This window comes from Rutidosis leptorrhynchoides, chromosome 2 (genome assembly GCF_046630445.1).
Source record: "Rutidosis leptorrhynchoides isolate AG116_Rl617_1_P2 chromosome 2, CSIRO_AGI_Rlap_v1, whole genome shotgun sequence".
NCBI lineage: Eukaryota > Viridiplantae > Streptophyta > Magnoliopsida > Asterales > Asteraceae > Rutidosis > Rutidosis leptorrhynchoides.
In genome coordinates this window covers 4,409,685-4,419,612 of record NC_092334.1, presented here as the reverse complement: position 1 = coordinate 4,419,612, position 9,928 = coordinate 4,409,685, and positions in this window count along the sequence as shown.

Here is a 9,928-nt window from a genome sequence, read left to right as displayed (position 1 = left end):
TGGAGCCGGTAATTCAATCGAAGGTTGCTCCTACAAGAACTTCATGAAGTACAATCCTCCCACTTTCGATGGAACCGGGGGACCGGTTACTCTCACCCGATGGTTTGAACAAATGGAGACCGTTTTTAACACAAGCGGTTGTCGAGACCAAGATAAGGTCAAGTTTTCCACCCTCACTTTCACCGGTATTGCTCTCTCATGGTGGAACACGTATGTACAATTAGTGGGAAGCGATGAAGCCCACACACTCTCTTGGACCGAATTAAGAGAAAGAATGATCACCGAATACTTCCCGCGCGACGAGACTCGAAGGCTCGAACAGGGTCTAAGGAATTTAAAAACGGCCGGAAATGACCTCAAGGCTTATAATCAACGGTTTACCGAACTAGTCTCGATGTGTCCAATTCTCATGACTCCCGAATCCCTAAGAGTCGAACTTTACATGGATGGCCTCCCTAAGAGCATTCAACACAAGGTAATGACATCTCAACCCACTAACCTACAAGAGGCTTTAACAATGGCCCGCCAAGCCTTAGAAACGGTGAATGAAATGGAAGCACCGGCACCAATGGTCGAGAACCACCCGAGTAACAACAAAAGAACATGGGAAGCCTCTCAATCAAGCAACCACAACAATAACAACAACCCCGCCAAGAAGCCTTTTACCTCCAACGACAAGAAAGGCTATGCCGGAAAACTGCCTTTTTGTGATGAATGCCACAAACATCACTTTGAAGGATGTGGCAGGTTTCGCCACCGGCGCCAAGGACCCGTCGCTCGAAAGATGCCCAACGCACACAGAACGGGTGCTTGCTTCGAATGTGGCCAACTGGGTCATTTTAGGAATGTGTGCCCAAATAAGAAAATCAACCCCAACGCACGCCGTTGAACCTTCGACATCGACACCAAGGATGCCCGGAACGACGATGGACTAGTAACGGGTACGTTTCTTCACAACAAACCGTATATTTCATACTTGTTCGATTCGATTACCGCTAGACGTTTTATAACCAAGGATTTGACTCATGCTCTTTATATTCCACCTCTTTCCCCCAGATACTACTTAGACGATTTAAGTGACCGACGGAAAAATATTGTGTGCCTATAAATTTTATTGGAGGAAATACGTTAAGACTTTTGACTTGACACCTATAGAACTAGGGAGCTCGGAACCTATTCGTTAAAAAAAAAAAAAAAAAAAAAAATGTTTCCCCATCATCTTGTATAGATTATTGTGGACTGAGTAATTTTCGGTTGGAAACCGATACCCTCTTCCTCGTATCCATGACCTCATGATTATTTGCGTAAAACTCGTGTGTATTCCAAATCGACCTCCGTTCCGGTTATCACCAATTGGGGGTTAAGGGAGACGATGTCTCCTAAGCCATTTTTCCGAACTCGCAACGTTAGTTGTAAATCTCTCTTAGTACCGCTTGATTTATTTAGGGCTCGCCCGTATCCATAAACCTCTTGAACCGCGTATGCAAATTCATATAGACTAATCTGTTATCGTATTTATAGATGACATCTTAACTTATTTAAGTAAAGAAGGAAAACGAACAACATCACCATCTTACGCTCGAACTTATGAGAAAAGAGCAACTTTATACCAAATTCTCCGAGTGAGAATTTCTGTTGAACGAAGTCCAATTTTCTAGACCATGAAGTTAATGGTCAAGGCATTACAATCAATCTCGAAATCAAGCCACATGTAATCAGGAAACTCTCCCAACTCAGACTTGTATTCGTAAAAATCTTAGATCTCACCGGTTGCTACCGAAGATTCATTTCTGACTTTTCTCGTATTACACGACTTTAATCTCTCCGCGATCGAACCTTGAGCGTGATTCTTCACACCAACATTTCTAGCTAAATTCGTACAACACCAGATGGGACTCAAATATGGAGATATTTCTACTTGGACGCCGAAAGGCATACTCCCTCGACTCGAAATCAACGGGACGGAAATTCGTTATTTTGCACGAAGAATTCGAATACTAAATTGTGGATCCGATCAATATTCTTGTCATCACGTACCACACTACATACCTCTGTTATTTCACCGTTACCGTCTGATATTACTGGAAAGTAAGATAACACACAATCCAACGATACTTCACTCTTCTTTGACTTAACGCCCTTGTGTTTCTGATAATCGGTCAACTATTATTCAACCCCGAACTATACAACTACGTGTACTACCTCGTTTCTCTTTCAGACTTCAACTTTTGACAACTAGAGGCACGTTATAGCAACCTCGAGATGTAAACTCATCCTATTCTAAGTCCTCATTTCACTACTATCTTTACCGTTCGCATTTCCGTTTAAAGAAACTCCTTGTAACATTTCTCCATGGATAGAGAAACTCCTCATATTACATAAGTATTCGCCACGAGGGTGAATAGTCCTAACGAACATTTTTTGAACCCTAACTAACTTGTTCAAACGTATCTTAAGAGATTCTATTCCAACACGGTGTATCTTTGTCAATTATTCTGTATCGAAATACTCGTTTCACTTCTAGTTTTACAAGAAACCTTGGGAACCTGCTTAGACATGAGTACCGCGTACCACCCACAAACTGACGAACCGAGCAAACGAACGATTTACGTCTTGGAAAGACATCTCACAAACTCGTATTGTCACCTTTAGTAGATCACTCTTACTACAGTAGTTACCACTCGTGTGTTCACGCGCACTTTTCGAAACCTTATATGACCGCTAATGTCATACCCCTGTTCATTTATCCAAAGCATCAACCACCGAAATCTGAACTCCATCAAGAAACAACAATTGAGATCATTCAAGTCCGAGAAGGGCTCGAGACAACCCATTGTCGCCAGAAGAGTTATACCAAACTTAGAGGAGAACCTCACAAATCCCAGTGTGTAACCGCGTAATATTGAGAACCCGCACCTTGGAAGGGTGTAATCCGTTTCGGGAATCAGGGAAAGTTAAACCCGCGACATGTTAACCCTTTTGAAACCTTGGGGCGTATTGGAACCGCTCCCTACCGTTTAGAACTTCCGACTCAATTAAGTTTCCGTTTACCCTACATTTCGTGTAACAAACTTAGAAACGTGTCCTGCGGAACAGGAACGTGCAATCCTGCTGGATACATCAACTATCGATGACAAACTTCTCTTCATAGGAAAACCAGTTGAAACCGGAGATCGTAAAAACCGAACCTTAATGCAACGTAAAACCCTGACTATCCAAATTCATGAGAACCCTCAAGAACGTACCTTCACTTATTCGTAGAACCGACAACGCAAGATCTCGAGGAAGAAACAACGACTACTACTTCCAACTAAATTTCGGGACGAAATTTCTTTTAAGGTGTAGGTAATGTAACATCCCGCGTTTTTCCGTTAAATTTATTTTTAACACTGTCTTTTTTTTTAAATAATATCTGTGACGACCCCGTCAAAACACTTAACGGATCCGTCAGTTGGTCCCATAGCTTGATCGGACTTAAATGAATTAAATAAACAAAGTTGCATTCTTTTATTTCAAAATGTTACCCAAAAAGGAAACAAACCAAATTAAGTAGTTTGAAAACCAACCAACCATAATATGAAACCAAAAGTTGACACAAAACATTGCCAACAAACCCACAATTTAAATTATCCAAAATAGAATGCAAACTTAAGTTTCATAAATTGTTTCATAAAATCTGCCCAAATGCATGCAGACTCTTCTAACGACAGCGGAAGCATCAAATAACTCAAGTACCTGTGAAAACATGCAAGTAAACTGTCAACACAAAGGTTGAGTGAATTATAGGTTTAAATAAATAAGTAAACTTTAGACCACAAGATTTAAAAATGTTAGAAAACATTAAACATTATTCCATTATCAATGAGCCACCTGGTAACCACTTAACCCTTTATTTACCCTTGCCAAACACAATAAAAATATACACTTGGACAGTGTATCTACAACAAATTACGAAGTACTAAACATTCCGATTATAAATTGCTAGCGCGACTAGCTCGAAATGGGGTTGTCAAACCCGATAGATCTATCCGTAGGATTCGCGTTCACCGGTAGAAACCAATGATTACAGTTACCAGACTAGGGAATATTTTTGTCCAACTCACAATGAATAATTAAATTTAACTGTTACTTGTGTCTAAACGTAAATAAAAATCTGCATGTAATCACATCCCAAAAATATACTTTGAAAAGTATGTAAAAACGGGACTATAACTCACCTTAAATAGCAACTGAAGAAATCTCACAAACAAGCGAACAGCGCGTAAAGTAAAGTGATCAAGAAAGATCACAACGCCGACCTATAAATAAAGCAGGTCGAAATAAATAACTAACTTAGGCCAAGTCTTAGTATGATAGCTATTGTACATGTTGCAAGTAGGCATAGAACATTACTCAACAAGCATCGGTTTGATTGGAACAGCATAAGGACACACACTTTCTATTTTTAGAAAGTTTCTATTTTTAGCAGGTTTCCATTTTTGGAAAGTTTTCTATTTTAGGAAAGTTTCTATTTTTGGAAAGTTTCTATTTTTGGAAAGTTTCTATTTTTGGAAAGTTTCTATTTTTGGAAAGTTTCTATTTTTGGAAAGTTTCCAAATTTAGAAAGTTCTATTTTTAGAAAGTTTTGAAGTTAGGAAAGTTTCCTTATTTAGAAAGTCAACAGAAGTCAACTGAAAGTCAAAGTCAACCGAAAGTCAACTCAAAAGTCAACCTTGGTCAAACCTAGTCAACATTAATTTTAAAAGTGTAAGTTATAATAATAACATAGGTTATAATGTTATTTAAAGTCAAAAGTGTATAATAATGTCTTAACATAAGTTTAATTAAATAAAATGAATTATTAAAGTTAATATAAGTTGAAATGTTATAATTAGTATAACATAAGTATTTAATTAATTAATTAAATATCAATCATAATATAAATATTATTAATTTATAATAAATTTTAAATCATATCATAAGTATTATTAATTAATAATGAATTATTAATCATATCATAAGTTTCTAATTAAAATTATTAAATCATAAGTATTTAATAATTAAGTCATAATTAAATAATAATTAAGTCTTATAATAATTAAATAATTATTTAATATTTATTATAAGTCTTATAATAATTTCTCATAATTGAATTTAATACTTATCATAAGTATTTTCCTTTAACAATTAAAAGTGTTATTAATCATAAGTTTAATTAAAATGTTAATTAAATTATAATTAATAATTAAATAATATAATAAATAATTATATTAAAAGTCTTAAAATAAAATAATTACTTCTTTAACATAAGTAATTAATTAATAATGAATTCCATAAATTTTATCATAAGTTTAATCATTAACCATAAGTTTTAAGTTTAAAAGTTCGCCGGGTCGTATCTTGAGCCCCGGGTGTCGGTTTCGGGCAAGCCACATATGCAACTTCACCTACTCAAACCACCCGACACATTTATGAACTCAAGAACACTCCAAGAACAGTCCCTAAGTCGTGCATATCAGCCATGACTTCAATTGGGAAATCATTTTAATCAAAACAGTAATTCGGGCAAAACGGGTGAACCGTGGCTCGGATTTAGGTGACCCGAACATGAATATTCGTCTCACCATCAGTCCTAACCAAATAACACACCCTAAAGACACCAAGGATGGTCACAAAGTCGGACCCAACCTTGTTCATGCCAAGAACACCTTTCAATCTTTAACAAAAACCAAATTAAGCGTATCTAGGGCTCCGGGAATCGAAACGACATGAATCCGGAGTCTAAAATTAATGTCTTGATGAGAGGAACTCATTTATGTACTTTATTTTAACATTCATAACAGTTATATAGTCAGAATATACGAATCAAACTGCTGTCCAAAATTTACAAACCGAACACATGAACAAACGAGTAATTCTACGCATTCAAACAACATTACAACAACTTATACATATCATACTAATCATATAACATCAAAATACAGAAAAATAAATAAAAATGGAAAGTTCTAGGGTTAGGGTTTATACCCTAATCGAGAAACAAAGTATATGATCGCGTAGAGAACGAAACAAGGAACGCGATGGTGTTAATTGATTTATGATCCAAGCTTTAATTTTGTTGAAGAATGGTGATGATGGTGGTGATGTATTCGACGGCCAAAGGGGGAAGAGGGAGGAAGAGAGCACAAAAAAATAAGATTAGGTTTTGATTTTGTAAAATGAAGTGGAAAAAAGAAAAATCAAGGGAGTATACCCCCTCCCTTGGTGGGTTTTGGCCGAATGGGGGGTGTGGGGTGGGCCCCACAAGCCCGTCTTGCTAAATAATGAAATCCTTGTGGCCCGAGATCCCGTACGAAGCCCGAAACGCGAAAACACGCTTACGCGATTAAAAATCCGGAAAGATAACAAACGCGCGACGAAAAATAAATATAAATACACCTATTAATAATATGACCTTAAAATATCATATTTAAAATATTTAGGATTTAAAAATCCCGAAAGCTCGACCGTTGGTTTAAAAACCGAAAAGATTCGCCGGATGGAAATCCGCGGAACGTAGAAACGTATAATTTAAAATATGAATACATATATCCACATAACACATAATAATTATTATATATATATTATTACAAAAATAATAATATAGGTCATGGAAATGACGTGGCACACTAACAGTTAACGGTCGTTAAATAATTAACGGAAAAAGATAACTGAAAAAGTAGGGTCGTGACAGTACCTCCCCGTTATGGAAATTTCGTCCCGAAATTTAAGCAGGCGCAGGGGTTGACTCGGCATCTGAGAACAAATGCGGATACTTCTGCTTCATTTGGTCTTCACGCTCCCAAGTGAACTCGGGACCGCGTCTAGCGTTCCATCGGACCCGAACAATAGGAATTTTGCTCTGTTTAAGAGTCTTAACCTCTCGGTCCATGATCTCAACTGGCTCCTCAATAAAATGCAATTGCTTGTCAACCTGAAGTTCCTCCAAAGGAATAGTCTGATCAAATTCAGCCAAACACTTCTTTAAGTTCGAAATATGGAAAACATCGTGAACAGCACTGAGTTCTTGTGGCAACTTCAAACGATAAGCCACCGGTCCAACTCTTTCAATGATCTCAAACGGTCCCACAAAACGAGGACTTAACTTCCCTCTTTTACCAAAACGAATAACACCCTTCCAAGGCGAAACTTTTAACATAACACGATCACCAACTTGAAATTCAACATCTTTCCTTCCTTTGTCGGCATAACTCTTTTGCCGACTTCTAGCAGTTCTCAACCTTTCTTTAATTTGAACAATCTTCTCAGTAGTCTCGTGAATAATCTCTGGACCTGTAAGTTGAGCATCCCCAACCTCATTCCAACAAATAGGAGACCTACATTTCCTACCGTACAAAGCTTCAAACGGTGCGGCTTTAATACTTGCGTGGTAGCTGTTGTTATAAGAAAACTCAGCTAACGGCAAATACTTATCCCACCCATTCCCAAAATCAATCACACAAGCTCGCAACATATCTTCTAATGTCTGAATGGTCCTCTCACTTTGACCATCCGTTTGAGGATGATAAGCGGTGCTCATATCCAATCTAGTGCCCAAGGCTTCTTGCAACGATTGCCAAAATCTCGATACAAATCGACTATCTCTGTCGGAAATTATAGAAACGGGAACACCATGCCTCGAAACAATCTCTTTCAAATACAAACGGGTGAGTTTCTCCATGGAATCGGTTTCCCTAATCGGCAAAAAGTGAGCCGACTTAGTGAGTCGATCTACAATCACCCAAATCGCATCGTAGCCACCCGAAACTCTCGGTAACTTAGTAATAAAATCCATAGTGATACCTTCCCACTTCCACTCGGGAATTTCTGGTTGCACCAACAATCCGGACGGTTTTTGATGTTCAGCTTTGACCTTAGAACAGGTCAAACACTTAGCCACAAACGTAGCCACATCACCTTTCAAATTTGGCCACCAATACAGCTCCTTAAGATCATGGTACATCTTTCCTGAACCAGGATGAATAGAGTACCTAGACTTATGAGCCTCATCCAAAACAAGTTGTCGCAGTTCACCAAACTTCGGAACCCAAAGACGTCCTACAAAGTACCTAGTACCATCTGCTCGAATCTCAAATTTCTTAGCCATACCTCTTACGTTCTCTTTCACAAAATTCTCTTCCTTTAAGGCTTCTTGTTGTGCCTCAAGAATCTGCCTTGCGAGGTTTGATCTAACTGTCATATTCAAAGCTCTAACCCTTCGAGGTTCAGTCCTTTCTTTACGACTCAATGCATCAGCCACAACATTGGCCTTACCCGGGTGATACAAAAGGTCACAATCGTAATCATTCAACGTCTCAATCCATCTTCGTTGTCTCATGTTCAACTGTTTCTGATCGAGGATATGTTGAAGACTTTTGTGATCTGTGTACACAGTACTCTTGACCCCATACAAATAATGTCTCCAAATCTTAAGTGCAAAAACAACGGCCCCCAACTCTAAATCATGAGTTGTATAGTTCTGCTCGTGAATCTTCAACTGACGTGATGCGTACGCAATAACCTTCTTTCGTTGCATCAAAACGCAACCATAGCCTTGTCGAGATGCGTCACAATAAACAACAAAATCATCATTACCCTCCGGTAAAGACAATATCGGAGCGGTAGTCAGTTTCTTCTTCAAAATCTGAAAAGCATTCTCCTGTTCATCCTTCCACTCATACTTTTTCCCTTTATGCGTTAAAGCAGTCAGAGGTTTCGCTATACGAGAGAAATCCTGGATGAACCTTCGATAGTAACCTGCCAAACCTAAGAACTGACGAATTTGAGTAGGAGTTTTCGGGGTTTCCCACTTTTCAATCGCCTCAATTTTAGCAGGATCAACCTGTATTCCTTGTTTGCTAACAATGTGACCAAGGAACTGAACTTCTCTTAACCAAAAAGCACACTTAGAGAACTTAGCGTACAACTCTTCTTTCTTTAACAAATCAAGCACTAACCTCAAGTGTTCTTCGTGCTCTTCATCATTCCTAGAATAGATAAGGATGTCGTCGATGAAAACAATAACGAACTTGTCCAGATAGGGTCTACACACACGGTTCATGAGGTCCATGAACACAGCAGGTGCATTTGTCAATCCGAACGGCATAACAAGAAATTCAAAGTGACCGTAACGGGTGCGAAAAGCAGTTTTTGAAACATCAGATTCTTTAACACGCAACTGATGATAGCCAGAACGAAGATCAATTTTTGAATAAACAGAAGAACCCTGAAGCTGATCGAACAGATCATCAATTCTCGGAAGAGGATAACGATTTTTAACAGTGAGCTTATTCAGTTCACGATAATCAATGCATAAACGAAAAGAACCATCCTTCTTCTTAACAAACAGAACAGGAGCTCCCCAAGGGGACGAACTAGGACGAATAAAACCTTTGTCTATCAACTCACGGAGTTGACTTGACAATTCTTGAAGTTCAGAAGGCGCAAGACGATAAGGAGCACGTGCTACAGGAGCAGCGCCGGGAACAAGATCAATTTGAAATTCTACCGCGCGTTGCGGCGGAAGGCCAGGTAAGTCATCGGGAAACACCTCGGGAAAATCCCTAACAATATGAACGTCATCAACGTTCATTACTTCCTTACTAGGATCAACAACATGAGCAAGAATAGCATGACAGCCCTTACGGAGATGTTTACGAACTTTCATACAGCTAATAAGGTTTAACTGTGTGCATTTCTTATCTCCAAAGACCATCAGTGGCTCTCCAATCACATCAGTAATACGAATAGCCTTATCATAACAGACGATCTCGGCACGGTTCGCGGACAACCAATCCATACCAATAACAATATCAAAACTACCAAGTTCAATCGGTATCAAATCTATCTCGAAATTCCTACCACCCAGATTAATGTTACACTTACGATGTACAGTCTTAGCAGTAAGTTC